General features: G+C 40.6%; 10 non-coding genes and 4 pseudogenes across 10 annotated transcripts; all 14 read left to right on the plus strand.

The window, feature by feature from the left end:
- The first annotated feature begins 161 nt into the window (after window positions 1-161).
- Window positions 162-270, plus strand: LOC118942489 (5S ribosomal RNA; annotated as a pseudogene).
- A 260-nt stretch (window positions 271-530) lies between these two features.
- On the plus strand, window positions 531-639 carry LOC118942488 (5S ribosomal RNA; annotated as a pseudogene).
- Window positions 640-899: 260 nt separating this feature from the next.
- Window positions 900-1,008, plus strand: LOC118942486 (5S ribosomal RNA; annotated as a pseudogene).
- A 260-nt stretch (window positions 1,009-1,268) lies between these two features.
- On the plus strand, window positions 1,269-1,377 carry LOC118942485 (5S ribosomal RNA; annotated as a pseudogene).
- Window positions 1,378-1,637: 260 nt separating this feature from the next.
- Window positions 1,638-1,756, plus strand: LOC118942484 (5S ribosomal RNA). The gene has a single exon (XR_005038419.2). It is a non-coding gene; the product is annotated as a 5S ribosomal RNA (ribosomal RNA).
- A 259-nt stretch (window positions 1,757-2,015) lies between these two features.
- On the plus strand, window positions 2,016-2,134 carry LOC118942482 (5S ribosomal RNA). Its single transcript, XR_005038418.2, has one exon. It is a non-coding gene; the product is annotated as a 5S ribosomal RNA (ribosomal RNA).
- A 259-nt stretch (window positions 2,135-2,393) lies between these two features.
- LOC118942474 (5S ribosomal RNA) lies at window positions 2,394-2,512 on the plus strand. Its single transcript, XR_005038410.2, has one exon. It is a non-coding gene; the product is annotated as a 5S ribosomal RNA (ribosomal RNA).
- Window positions 2,513-2,772: 260 nt separating this feature from the next.
- Window positions 2,773-2,891, plus strand: LOC118942463 (5S ribosomal RNA). The gene has a single exon (XR_005038400.2). It is a non-coding gene; the product is annotated as a 5S ribosomal RNA (ribosomal RNA).
- Window positions 2,892-3,150: 259 nt separating this feature from the next.
- LOC118942457 (5S ribosomal RNA) lies at window positions 3,151-3,269 on the plus strand. The gene has a single exon (XR_005038395.1). It is a non-coding gene; the product is annotated as a 5S ribosomal RNA (ribosomal RNA).
- Window positions 3,270-3,516: 247 nt separating this feature from the next.
- Window positions 3,517-3,635, plus strand: LOC118942446 (5S ribosomal RNA). Its single transcript, XR_005038394.1, has one exon. It is a non-coding gene; the product is annotated as a 5S ribosomal RNA (ribosomal RNA).
- A 247-nt stretch (window positions 3,636-3,882) lies between these two features.
- On the plus strand, window positions 3,883-4,001 carry LOC118942423 (5S ribosomal RNA). Its single transcript, XR_005038373.2, has one exon. It is a non-coding gene; the product is annotated as a 5S ribosomal RNA (ribosomal RNA).
- A 247-nt stretch (window positions 4,002-4,248) lies between these two features.
- On the plus strand, window positions 4,249-4,367 carry LOC118942442 (5S ribosomal RNA). The gene has a single exon (XR_005038392.2). It is a non-coding gene; the product is annotated as a 5S ribosomal RNA (ribosomal RNA).
- Window positions 4,368-11,644: 7,277 nt separating this feature from the next.
- Window positions 11,645-11,718, plus strand: trnai-aau (transfer RNA isoleucine (anticodon AAU)). The gene has a single exon. It is a non-coding gene; the product is annotated as a tRNA-Ile (tRNA).
- Window positions 11,719-12,612: 894 nt separating this feature from the next.
- Window positions 12,613-12,686, plus strand: trnat-agu (transfer RNA threonine (anticodon AGU)). Its single transcript has one exon. It is a non-coding gene; the product is annotated as a tRNA-Thr (tRNA).
- Window positions 12,687-13,572: the final 886 nt, after the last annotated feature.

A 13,572-nucleotide genomic window follows, 5' to 3' on the forward strand; every position in this document is an offset into this window, starting at 1 on the left:
GTATTTCATCCAACAATCTGTGCTACAAATTATGGCTACAGTATATGCAATTTCTTCCACTTTTTGAGTGACACAAAGATGCTTATCTAAATGGTGAAAATGCAACAGCTGTTAATCAGGCTCACTTTGACTTTACATAGTGCAGCAAGAGATTGTTTCTCGCTTACGGCCACACCGGCCTGAGTACGCCTGATCTCGGAAGCTAAGCAGGGTCGGGCCTGGTTAGTACTTGGATGGGAGACCGCCTGGGAATACCAGGTGCTGTAAGCTTTTTGTCACTGCCTTGTGGAATTTCAACTCTTTGTCCGTTTTTTCCCACAAGGTTGAAATATGTGCCCTCGCTTTGAAATAAGTAAGCAAGGTTAGTTTGTATTTCATCCAACAATCTGTGCTACAAATTATGGCTACAGTATATGCAATTTCTTCCACTTTTTGAGTGACACAAAGATGCTTATCTAAATGGTGAAAATGCAACAGCTGTTAATCAGGCTCACTTTGACTTTACATAGTGCAGCAAGAGATTGTTTCTCGCTTACGGCCACACCGGCCTGAGTACGCCTGATCTCGGAAGCTAAGCAGGGTCGGGCCTGGTTAGTACTTGGATGGGAGACCGCCTGGGAATACCAGGTGCTGTAAGCTTTTTGTCACTGCCTTGTGGAATTTCAACTCTTTGTCCGTTTTTTCCCACAAGGTTGAAATATGTGCCCTCGCTTTGAAATAAGTAAGCAAGGTTAGTTTGTATTTCATCCAACAATCTGTGCTACAAATTATGGCTACAGTATATGCAATTTCTTCCACTTTTTGAGTGACACAAAGATGCTTATCTAAATGGTGAAAATGCAACAGCTGTTAATCAGGCTCACTTTGACTTTACATAGTGCAGCAAGAGATTGTTTCTCGCTTACGGCCACACCGGCCTGAGTACGCCTGATCTCGGAAGCTAAGCAGGGTCGGGCCTGGTTAGTACTTGGATGGGAGACCGCCTGGGAATACCAGGTGCTGTAAGCTTTTTGTCACTGCCTTGTGGAATTTCAACTCTTTGTCCGTTTTTTCCCACAAGGTTGAAATATGTGCCCTCGCTTTGAAATAAGTAAGCAAGGTTAGTTTGTATTTCATCCAACAATCTGTGCTACAAATTATGGCTACAGTATATGCAATTTCTTCCACTTTTTGAGTGACACAAAGATGCTTATCTAAATGGTGAAAATGCAACAGCTGTTAATCAGGCTCACTTTGACTTTACATAGTGCAGCAAGAGATTGTTTCTCGCTTACGGCCACACCGGCCTGAGTACGCCTGATCTCGGAAGCTAAGCAGGGTCGGGCCTGGTTAGTACTTGGATGGGAGACCGCCTGGGAATACCAGGTGCTGTAAGCTTTTTGTCACTGCCTTGTGGAATTTCAACTCTTTGTCCGTTTTTTCCCACAAGGTTGAAATATGTGCCCTCGCTTTGAAATAAGTAAGCAAGGTTAGTTTGTATTTCATCCAACAATCTGTGCTACAAATTATGGCTACAGTATATGCAATTTCTTCCACTTTTTGAGTGACACAAAGATGCTTATCTAAATGGTGAAAATGCAACAGCTGTTAATCAGGCTCACTTTGACTTTACATAGTGCAGCAAGAGATTGTTTCTCGCTTACGGCCACACCGGCCTGAGTACGCCTGATCTCGTCTGATCTCGGAAGCTAAGCAGGGTCGGACCTGGTTAGTACTTGGTTGGGAGACCGCCTGGGAATACCAGGTGCTGTAAGCTTTTGTCACTGCCTTGTGGAATTTCAACTCTTTGTCCGTTTTTTCCCACAAGGTTGAAATATGTGCCCTCGCTTTGAAATAAGTAAGCAAGGTTAGTTTGTATTTCATCCAACAATCTGTGCTACAAATTATGGCTACAGTATATGCAATTTCTTCCACTTTTTGAGTGACACAAAGATGCTTATCTAAATGGTGAAAATGCAACAGCTGTTAATCAGGCTCACTTTGACTTTACATAGTGCAGCAAGAGATTGTTTCTCGCTTACGGCCACACCGGCCTGAGTACGCCTGATCTCGTCTGATCTCGGAAGCTAAGCAGGGTCGGACCTGGTTAGTACTTGGTTGGGAGACCGCCTGGGAATACCAGGTGCTGTAAGCTTTTGTCACTGCCTTGTGGAATTTCAACTCTTTGTCCGTTTTTTCCCACAAGGTTGAAATATGTGCCCTCGCTTTGAAATAAGTAAGCAAGGTTAGTTTGTATTTCATCCAACAATCTGTGCTACAAATTATGGCTACAGTATATGCAATTTCTTCCACTTTTTGAGTGACACAAAGATGCTTATCTAAATGGTGAAAATGCAACAGCTGTTAATCAGGCTCACTTTGACTTTACATAGTGCAGCAAGAGATTATTTCTCGCTTACGGCCACACCGGCCTGAGTACGCCTGATCTCGTCTGATCTCGGAAGCTAAGCAGGGTCGGGCCTGGTTAGTACTCGGATGGGAGACCGCCTGGGAATACCAGGTGCTGTAAGCTTTTTGTCACTGCCTTGTGGAATTTCAACTCTTTGTCCGTTTTTTCCCACAAGGTTGAAATATGTGCCCTCGCTTTGAAATAAGTAAGCAAGGTTAGTTTGTATTTCATCCAACAATCTGTGCTACAAATTATGGCTACAGTATATGCAATTTCTTCCACTTTTTGAGTGACACAAAGATGCTTATCTAAATGGTGAAAATGCAACAGCTGTTAATCAGGCTCACTTTGACTTTACATAGTGCAGCAAGAGATTGTTTCTCGCTTACGGCCACACCGGCCTGAGTACGCCTGATCTCGTCTGATCTCGGAAGCTAAGCAGGGTCGGACCTGGTTAGTACTTGGTTGGGAGACCGCCTGGGAATACCAGGTGCTGTAAGCTTTTGTCACTGCCTTGTGGAATTTCAACTCTTTGTCCGTTTTTTCCCACAAGGTTGAAATATGTGCCCTCGCTTTGAAATAAGTAAGCAAGGTTAGTTTGTATTTCATCCAACAATCTGTGCTACAAATTATGGCTACAGTATATGCAATTTCTTCCACTTTTTGAGTGACACAAAGATGCTTATCTAAATGGTGAAAATGCAACAGCTGTTAATCAGGCTCACTTTGACTTTACATAGTGCAGCAAGAGATTGTTTCTCGCTTACGGCCACACCGGCCTGAGTACGCCTGATCTCGTCTGATCTCGGAAGCTAAGCAGGGTCGGGCCTGGTTAGTACTTGGATGGGAGACCGCCTGGGAATACCAGGTGCTGTAAGCTTTTTGTCACTGCCTTGTGGAATTTCAACTCTTTGTCCGTTTTTTCCCACAAGGTTGAAATATGTGCCCTCGCTTTGAAATAAGTAAGCAAGGTTAGTTTGTATTTCATCCAACAATCTGTGCTACAGTATATGCAATTTCTTCCACTTTTTGAGTGACACAAAGATGCTTATCTAAATGGTGAAAATGCAACAGCTGTTAATCAGGCTCACTTTGACTTTACATAGTGCAGCAAGAGATTGTTTCTCGCTTACGGCCACACCGGCCTGAGTACGCCTGATCTCGTCTGATCTCGGAAGCTAAGCAGGGTCGGGCCTGGTTAGTACTTGGATGGGAGACCGCCTGGGAATACCAGGTGCTGTAAGCTTTTTGTCACTGCCTTGTGGAATTTCAACTCTTTGTCCGTTTTTTCCCACAAGGTTGAAATATGTGCCCTCGCTTTGAAATAAGTAAGCAAGGTTAGTTTGTATTTCATCCAACAATCTGTGCTACAGTATATGCAATTTCTTCCACTTTTTGAGTGACACAAAGATGCTTATCTAAATGGTGAAAATGCAACAGCTGTTAATCAGGCTCACTTTGACTTTACATAGTGCAGCAAGAGATTGTTTCTCGCTTACGGCCACACCGGCCTGAGTACGCCTGATCTCGTCTGATCTCGGAAGCTAAGCAGGGTCGGGCCTGGTTAGTACTTGGATGGGAGACCGCCTGGGAATACCAGGTGCTGTAAGCTTTTTGTCACTGCCTTGTGGAATTTCAACTCTTTGTCTGTTTTTTCCCACAAGGCTGAAATATGTGCCCTCGCTTTGAAATAAGTAAGCAAGGTTAGTTTGTATTTCATCCAACAATCTGTGCTACAGTATATGCAATTTCTTCCACTTTTTGAGTGACACAAAGATGCTTATCTAAATGGTGAAAATGCAACAGCTGTTAATCAGGCTCACTTTGACTTTACATAGTGCAGCAAGAGATTGTTTCTCGCTTACGGCCACACCGGCCTGAGTACGCCTGATCTCGTCTGATCTCGGAAGCTAAGCAGGGTCGGGCCTGGTTAGTACTTGGATGGGAGACCGCCTGGGAATACCAGGTGCTGTAAGCTTTTTGTCACTGCCTTGTGGAATTTCAACTCTTTGTCTGTTTTTTTTCCACAAGGCCGAAATATGTGCCCTCGCTTTGAAATAAGTAAGCAAGGTTAGTTTGTATTTCATCCAACAATCTGTGCTACAAATTATGGCTACAGTATATGCAATTTCTTCCACTTTTTGAGTGACACAAAGATGCTTATCTAAATGGTGAAAAGGCAACAGCTGTTAATCAGGCTCACTTTGACTTTACATAGTGCACCAAGAGTTAGTTTCTCGCTTACGGCCACACCGGCCTGAGTACGCATTTCCTGATTGGAGAAGTGATGACAGGTGCGAGTGTCTGAGCTGTGAGTGAGTGTTTGCTGGAGAGTGTCTGAGCTGTGAGTGAGTGTTTGCTGGAGAGTGTCTGAGCTGTGAGTGAGTGTTTGCTGGAGAGTGTCTGAGCTGTGAGTGAGTGTTTGCTGGAGAGTGTCTGAGCTGTGAGTGAGTGTTTGCTAGAGAGTGTCTGAGCTGTGAGTGAGTGTTTGCTGGAGAGTGTTTGCTGGAGAGTGTCTGAGCTGTGAGAGAGTGTTTGCTGGAGAGTGTCTGAGCTGTGAGTGAGTGTTTGCTGGAGAGTGTCTGAGCTGTGAGTGAGTGTTTGCTGGAGAGTGTCTGAGCTGTGAGTGAGTGTTTGCTGGAGAGTGTCTGAGCTGTGAGTGAGTGTTTGCTGGAGAGTGTCTGAGCTGTGAGTGAGTGTTTACTGGAGAGTGTCTGAGCTGTGAGTGAGTGTTTGCTGGAGAGTGTTTTGCTCGAGAGCTATTTTTGTTAAATTAATTGGTTTGTGCAATATAATTTATTATTTTCTTTAGTTGAATAGTTTAAAGTTTGGTTAGTCTTCCCCCTTGCAGTTTTTTCTGCTTGGGGGAGAGGTTTTTTTTTTTTTTTAAATTTTTACTATGACGGACAACATGGAAAAGACAAACGGAATGGACAAAGACAACGAAAAGGCGCAACGGAAGAAAAATGAAGATAACGAAGGAATGAAATATGGAAAAGAATACACGGTGGCAATTAAGTTGGAAGGAGAAGATAAAGTGATGACAATGGAACTACTAAGAGCAATTAAGGAGGTGTGTGGAGAGGTGGTGGGATGCCGAATGAAAGGAGAAAAGAAGTACGAAATTACGATGAGAAATGAAAGAGGAAAAGAACGGGTAATGGATGGATTGCGAATAAAGGACACAAGGATTCTGGCGAGAGATATTAATGTGAAGGAATTGGTGGTGTATTTTATGAATCTCCCAGTTTACGTAGAAGATGGTGTGATACTGAGCAAGCTGAGTAGCTGGGGAGTGACGGCTGTCTCGGAGATAAGGAGGAGAGTTTGGCCAGGAACGGAGGTGGTTGACGGGACACGTTTCTGCAAGGTCAAGTTCACAGAAAAAGTGACATTACCTTATTCTACAAGAATTGAGACGTTGGAGGGAGCAGAATATTTCAGGGTCATTCATGACAAACAGGTCAGAGTGTGCCGTATGTGTATCCAACCCGGGCACATAGTAAAAGACTGCCCGGAATTTAAGTGTTTTAAGTGTGGCAATCAAGGACACTATGCGAGAGAATGTGATGGAGAGAAGGAAAGGAATTTTTTGTGGTGGATGCAGAAAGAGATTGGCGGAGTGCAATTGTGGAGAGGTTGGGGCTGAAGAGGGGAGTCAAACAATATTCGAGGAAGCAGTGGTATTGTCGCAAGAAGGAGAAGAAGATGGAGGAGAGGACATGGTGGAAGGTGGAGAGACGGAGGAAGGAAGAAGGAAGAAGGACCAGAAGATAAATGAAATTGGGAGCAGTATGGACTCAGAAATAAGAAGAGGGAGTTTTCAGGAGGAGGGGGGGAGTGGACTGGGGGGAAGCACAGGGGACTCACAGGTTTTGGGGGAAAGCATAGCACTAACAAGTAGTTTGGGGGGTGAAGAAATGGAGGGGGTTATGGAGTTGATGACAATACCAGAGACGGCGATGAGCACGGGGAGCACAACGACTATACCAGAAGTGGAGATGAATACGGGGAGCACAACGGAGGTGGATGCCAAGAGTGGGAGTTGGCTGGATTACATGGACTTGGAGGAGATATCGGACACGGATGATGGGCAAATGATGGAAAGAACGAGGGAAGGATACAGGAAGAGGAAAGCGGTGGGAAGAGGGGGAGAGAAAGGGTGGAAGAAGAAAGAAACTGGATAACAGGTAGAGGATAATGAAATTATTTTTTATTATTTTATTATTTATTAGAATGGTCAATATAATGTCAATAAATGCAAATGGTTTGAGAACAATGGGAAAATTTAATAGAATAGTCCAAATGAAGAATTCAGATATTTTATGTATTCAAGAAACACACTGGGATAATGTTTGTGTTTTAGAAGTAAAAAAAATATGGAGGGATTTTATTTATGTAAACAATGGCAGAGGGAATTCAAGTGGGGTTGCAATTTTATTAAGGAAGGATGTAGTAGAAAATGTGAAGAAGATATACAATGATAATAATGGGAGGATTTTAATTTTGGATTTTGAATATATGAATAGGGTTTTTAGGATTATAAATATTTATGCGCCGAATAATGAGATAGATTTTAGTTGGGGATTTTAATGTTAAAATGAATAGATTAGATATGTCAATGGGAGCTATTTTTAGAAGTGACGTATCGAGAGGGGTTTTAAGGAAGATTATGTGTGAAAACAGTCTGATTGATATATGGAGAGACGAGAACCCGAATAAGAGAGGTTTTTCTAGAAGGCAGGTGGTTTTAGGGGAGTTGAAACAGACACGGATAGATCTGGTTTTAGTAAATGAAGGGTTAAGGAATTTTATGAAGGATATTAATTATATTTTTACAACTTTTAGTGATCATGCTGGGTTAACATTTTCGGTGGGGTTAGATAAGGAAAGGAAAGGGGGAGGAATATGGTGCATGAATGCAGGGTATCTAGGTGATGAAGAATATGGAATACAGCTTAAATCTTTGATAGAACATGAAATGGAGGATAAGCAAAAAGGGAATGATAAGTGCCAGTGGTGGGAAAATGTAAAGAAAAAAATTAAAGGTTTTAGTATTAGATATGCAAGGAAGAAGAGGAGTAGGATGACAAGAGAATAACATTTTTTAAGAGAAAAATTGAATGAAGAAATGAGGAAATGTGATATAGATCCTATTTATAATATTGAAAGGTTTTTAGATTTAAAGGCACAATTGAGCAAATGTGAAATAGATAAGTGTAAGGGGGCATCGATTAGAAGTAGGGCAAAGTATGTGTTGGAAGGGGAGAAATGTACGTCTTTTTTTCTTGGTTTAGAGAAAACTAAACAGACGAAATCATATATTAGTGAGATAGAAAATGTAAAGGGTGAAGTGGTAAATGATTATGTTGAGATATTAGAAACCGTACAGAATTTTTATAAGGATTTATTTAAGAAAGGGGAGGTGGATGAGGGGAGTGTAAAGGAGATTTTAGGTAGTGTGGATGTGCAAATTGGTGTTGAGGATAAGCAAAGATGTGATAGGAAGATAACAGTGGATGAAGTGAAAGATGCAATTAAGGGTTTACAAATAAATAAAAGTCCTGGAGTAGATGGACTAATTGCAGAGTTTTATAAAATGTATGAAAGTTTTTTAGCACCGATTTTAATGGAAGTGTATCAATATATGGAAGATAATAATACTGTTTCAGACTCCATGGTGACAGGGCTGATATCGATTTTATATAAAAATAAGGGGAGCAAATTAAAATTGGAGAATTATAGGCCAATTAGTTTATTAAACTCAGATTATAAGATTTTAGCTAAGATATTGGCAAATAGAATGAAGATGGTTTTAAATGATATTATAGCACCTACACAAAATTATAGTGTGCCTGGAAGAGACATAACTGATACTATTATTACACTTAGAGATGTGATAAATAAAATGAATAGCGATAAGAGAGGGGGAATTGTTTTAAGTATAGATTTTAATAAGGCTTTTGACAGGGTGGAACATGATTTTATGTTTAGGGTACTGGAAAAATATGGGTTTGGAAACAGAATAATAGGATGGATAAAATTATTATATAGAAAGGCAAAAAGTAGAGTAAAATGTAATGGGGTTTTAACAGATTATTTTATTCTTGAGAGATCGGTGAGACAGGGGTGCCCTTTATCAGCATTATTGTATGTTTTATCGGTAGAACCCTTAGCGGCATACCTTCTTAAAAAAGATAATTTTATAAATTGTGTAGAGACTCCGCAAGGAGGTTTTAGTTTAATTCATCAATATGCAGACGATACCACAATAACAGTTAGAGATGAGGGAAGTGTTAAAAGGGTGATGGAGTGTTTTAAAGTATATGAGCAAGCCTCAGGAGCAAAAGTGAATATGGAGAAGTCAGTAATAATGTATGTTGGGAAGATTAATGAGGGGATTTTTCCTTTTAAAATGGTAAATTATTATTTTAAGGTGTTAGGTGTGTTTTTAGGGGTGAAGGAACAGGAAGCTAGGGATCTGACATGGAGTGGTGTAATAAATAAAGTTAGAAAGGTGGTAAATATGTGGAGGAGGAGGTCTTTGAAATTAAAAGGGAAAGTAATTGTTGTAAATTCCTTGCTGATGTCAATTTTTATTCATGTCATGAATGTTTTAGATGTACCAGAATGGGTTTTATCGGAAATAAATAAGATTTTAATTGATTTTTTATGGGATGGGAAAGGTGCGAAAATGTATTTTAAAACTTTGATTGCAGGTTATGAGGAGGGGGGTTTGAAGTTGGTGGATTTAAATGTGAGGAAAAAAGCAATTAGAGTCAAAATGGTACGTAAATATTTATATGGTGAATTAGATTATGGATGGAAAATATTTTTTAAGGAGTATTTGCAGGAGGTTGGGAGGATGGGGGACAATGGTTTATTGATGTGTATGAAAAAGGAAATGTTAGATAATATACCTTTGTTTTATGGAGAAGTGTTTGAGGCTTAGGGGGAGTTTTTACCAAATATTTATTATGAGTGTACCATTTTAGACAATATTTTAAATCAGCCAATTTTTTGAAATCCCAAGATGTTGTTTTGTAAATATTTTATGAGGGCTGGGATGAGACAGATTGGGGACATTTTATATGAGGTCATTCCGGGGTTCCTTCCATGTCAGGCAATATTTGATCATGTGGATGAAGAAAATGATGAAATAAGTAGAACTACTGTGGAGAACATGTATAAGAGAATATTAGGATGTCTTCCTGGGGAGTGGGGTGTGTTAATAAATAAAGAGGTGGCTACAAGAGCTAAGGGTTTACCGGTTTTATATTATGAAAGTAATGGGAAGAAGTATGATTTGTCAGGTTTGAAAGTTAAAAAGGTTTATGAAAAATGTATTTTAAGAGAGATAAAAACTCCTGCTTCGGAAAAAGTGTGGTCTAGGGTGTTTGCAAATATAGATGTGAAATCAATATGGAAGAATGTAAATGTAAAATATAATTCTATAGAATGTGAAGACAATGATTTTAAATTGAAACATAATAGGATATTTACGAACGTGGTTTTACATCAAATAAATAGAGATGCTAAAAGAGAATGTGATATTTGTGGTACGGGGGTGGAAAATGTTATGCACTTTTTTGTTGAATGTAGTAGATTAGAAGAGTTTCATAAGTTTTTAAAGGGGATTTTAGTACAACATTGGGGAGAAGAGATTGTTGCTGGGGTTGAGTGGAGGAGGTTGTTTCTTTTTGGTTTAACTGGGAAAAGCAAAGTTTTTAATTTTAATTTGATGAATTTTGTTCTTAGTCATGCCAGATACGCTGTAAGACTAAGAAGGAATTTGGGACATTATGAGGGGAAAATTGTGAGTGTGGAGGTTTTATTTAGAAGTATTTTAGAGAAAGATATAGAAGTAATATATAAATATGGTGGATGTAATTTTGAAAAATTGTTTGTGTGGGGGAGCACTTTTATTGAAATTGAGTCGAATGGAAAACTTGGTTTTAATTATTAATTGGTTTTAGTGGATGATTGGGGTTTTAATAGGTTTTCTTTTCTTTTTTGATTTTGTAAAAGGATGAATTATTCATCCTTTTTTATAATTGATTGAATGTTGTGAATATTATGTGTTTTTTTGCATAATAAAATATATTTTTTTTAAAGTACGCCTGATCTCGTCCGATCTCGGAAGCTAAGCAGGGTCGGGCCTGGTTAGTACTTGGATGGGAGACCGCCTGGGAATACCAGGTGCTGTAAGCTTTTTGTCACTGCCTTGTGGAATTTCAACTCTTTGTCCGTTTTTTCCCACAAGGCTGAAATATGTGCCCTCGCTTTGAAATAAGTAAGCAAGGTTAGTTTGTATTTCATCCAACAATCTGTGCTACAAATTATGGCTACAGTATATGCAATTTCTTCCACTTTCTTGGAGTTTTCTTGGATCCTGTGTACCGACAGCATGCTAAGCAAACATAATACCAATTGATCAAATGCCCCAGCTGTTTGGAATTGCCACAAGGAGCAACCAAGAGTGTCCAGTCTTGTCAGGCTATGATGTTGGTGGACTTGTTAGTTTGCGCTCCAGCACTTCCAGAGGCTCGGTGTATCTCAAAAATTGCATGCAATAGCTAGTGGCAGGTTAGCTCAGTTTGTTAGAATGTGGTGCTAATAACGCCAAGTTCGTGGGTTCGATCCCTGTACTGGCTATGATGTACATTTTGAGTGTCAAAATTGTGAGTCACATGCATGTGAATTGTAAAGGGTGCCACAGAATTAAGTTTGGTGAATTGCCGAAATAGCTCATTTGGGAGAGCATTAGAATGAAGATCTCAAGGTCCCTGGTTAGATCCGACGTTTTGGCATTTGTATTTGTTCTTTCTTTATGCTCTGGCTTCAAGGAAACTATCCACAGCTTTGTTTGTGGGCCTCAATTGTGTGTGCTACGCTGCTCCTCTGAAAGTAAGTAATTTCTTGCTTTTTCATCTGACATTTTGACATCAGTGTTACAGGAAAATTGCTTGTCATTGTTACATGACAGTAGGTTGTCGTAAGACAAGGCTGCATGAAGTGTGAACTGGAGCTTTCTTGGATCCATGAAAGAATTTGCTTTTGGAGAATGCAGGCATCGATCCCACTACCTCACACATGCAAAGCATTTGAGCTAATTCCCCAGCCGTTTGGAATTTCCGCAAGAAGCAACCTAGAGGGTCCAGTCTTGTCAGGCTATGCTGTTGGTGGACTTGTTTGTTTACGTGCCAGCACTTGCAGAGGCTCGGTGCATTTCAACAATTGAGCAAAATAGCAAATGGCCGGTTAGCTCAGTTGGTTAGAGTATGGTGCTAATAACGCCAAGGTCATGGGTTCGATCCCCGTACTGGCTCTGATGTACATTTTGAGTGTCAAAATTGTGAGTCACATGCATGTGAATTGTCAAGGGTGCCACAGAATTAAAAATAGTGAATTTCCGAAATAGCTCAGTTGGGAGAGCGTTAGACTGAAGATCTAAAGGTCCCTGGTTTGATCCTGGGTTTCGGCATTTGTATATGTTCTGGCTTCAAGGAAACTATCCACAGCTTTGTTTGTGGGCCTCAATTGTGTGTGCTACGCTGCTCCTCTGTAAGTAATATCTTGCTTTTTCATCTGACATTTTGACATCAGTGTTACATGAGAGTTTCTTGTCATTGTTACATGACAGTAGGTTGTCGTAAGACAAGGCTGCATGAAGTGTGAAGTGGGGCTTTCTTGGATCCACAAAAAAAAATGTTTTTGGGGATTGCGGGAATCGATCCCACGCATGCTAAGCAAACACAATACCAATTGATCAAATTCCCCAGCTGTTTGGAATTGCCACAAGGAGCAACCAAGAGTGTCCAGTCTTGTCAGGCTATGCTGTTGGTGGACTTGTAGTTTGTGCTCCAGCACTTGCAGAGGCTCGGTGCATCTCAACAATTGTGCTCTGTAGCCAGCGGCCGGTTAGCTCAGTTGGTCAGAGTGTGTGATACGCTGCTCCTCTGAAAGTAAGTAATGTCTTTCTTTTTCATCTGACATTGTGACATCAGTGTTACATGAGAGTTTCTTGTCATTGTTACATGACAGTTTCTTGTCATTGTTTACATGACAGTAGGTTGTCATAAGACAAGGCTGCATGAAGTGTGAACTGGAGTTTTCTTGGATCCATGAAAGAATTTGCTTTTGGAGAATGCAGGCATCGATCCCACTACCTCACGCATGCAAAGCATTTGAGCTAATTCCCCAGCCGTTTGAAATTAGCAAATGGCTGGTTAGCTCAGTTGGTTAGAGTGTGGTGCTAGTAACGCCAAGGTCATGGGTTCGATCCCCGTACTGGCTATGATGTACATTTTGAGTGTCAAAATTGTGAGTCACATGCATGTGAATTGTCAAGGGTGCCACAGAATTAAAATTAGTGAATTGCCGAAATAGCTCAGTTGGGAGAGCGTTAGACTGAAGATCTAAAGGTCCCTGTTTCGGCATTTGTATTTGTTCTTTCTTCATGCTCTGGCCTCAAGGAAACTATCCACAGCTTTTTTTGTGGGCCTCAATGGTGTGTGCTACGCTGCTCCTCTGAAAGTAAGTAATTTCTTGCTTTTTCATCTGACATTTTGACATCAGTGTTACAGGAAAGTTGCTTGTCATTGTTACATGACAGTAGGTTGTCGTAAGACAAGGCTGCATGAAGTGTGAAGTGGGGCTTTCTTGGATCCACAAAAAAAAATGTTTTTGGGGATTGCGGGAATCGATCCCACGCATGCTAAGCAAACACAATACCAATTGATCAAATTCCCCAGCTGTTTGGAATTGCCACAAGGAGCAACCAAGAGTGTCCAGTCTTGTCAGGCTATGCTGTTGGTGGACTTGTTAGTTTGTGCTCCAGCACTTGCAGAGGCTCGGTGCATCTCAACAATTGTGCTCTGTAGCCAGCGGCCGGTTAGCTCAGTTGGTTAGAGTGTGTGATACGCTGCTCCTCTGAAAGTAAGTAATGTCTTTCTTTTTCATCTGACATTGTGACATCAGTGTTACATGAGAGTTTCTTGTCATTGTTACATGACAGTTTCTTGTCATTGTTTACATGACAGTAGGTTGTCATAAGACAAGGCTGCATGAAGTGTGAACTGGAGTTTTCTTGAATCCATGAAAGAATTTGCTTTTGGAGAATGCAGGCATCGATCCCACTACCTCATGCATGCAAAGCATTTGAGCTAATTCCCCAGCCGTTT

Source organism: Oncorhynchus mykiss, chromosome 20, assembly GCF_057628025.1.
Source record: "Oncorhynchus mykiss isolate SJ-2025 chromosome 20, ASM5762802v1, whole genome shotgun sequence".
Lineage (NCBI taxonomy): Eukaryota > Metazoa > Chordata > Actinopteri > Salmoniformes > Salmonidae > Oncorhynchus > Oncorhynchus mykiss.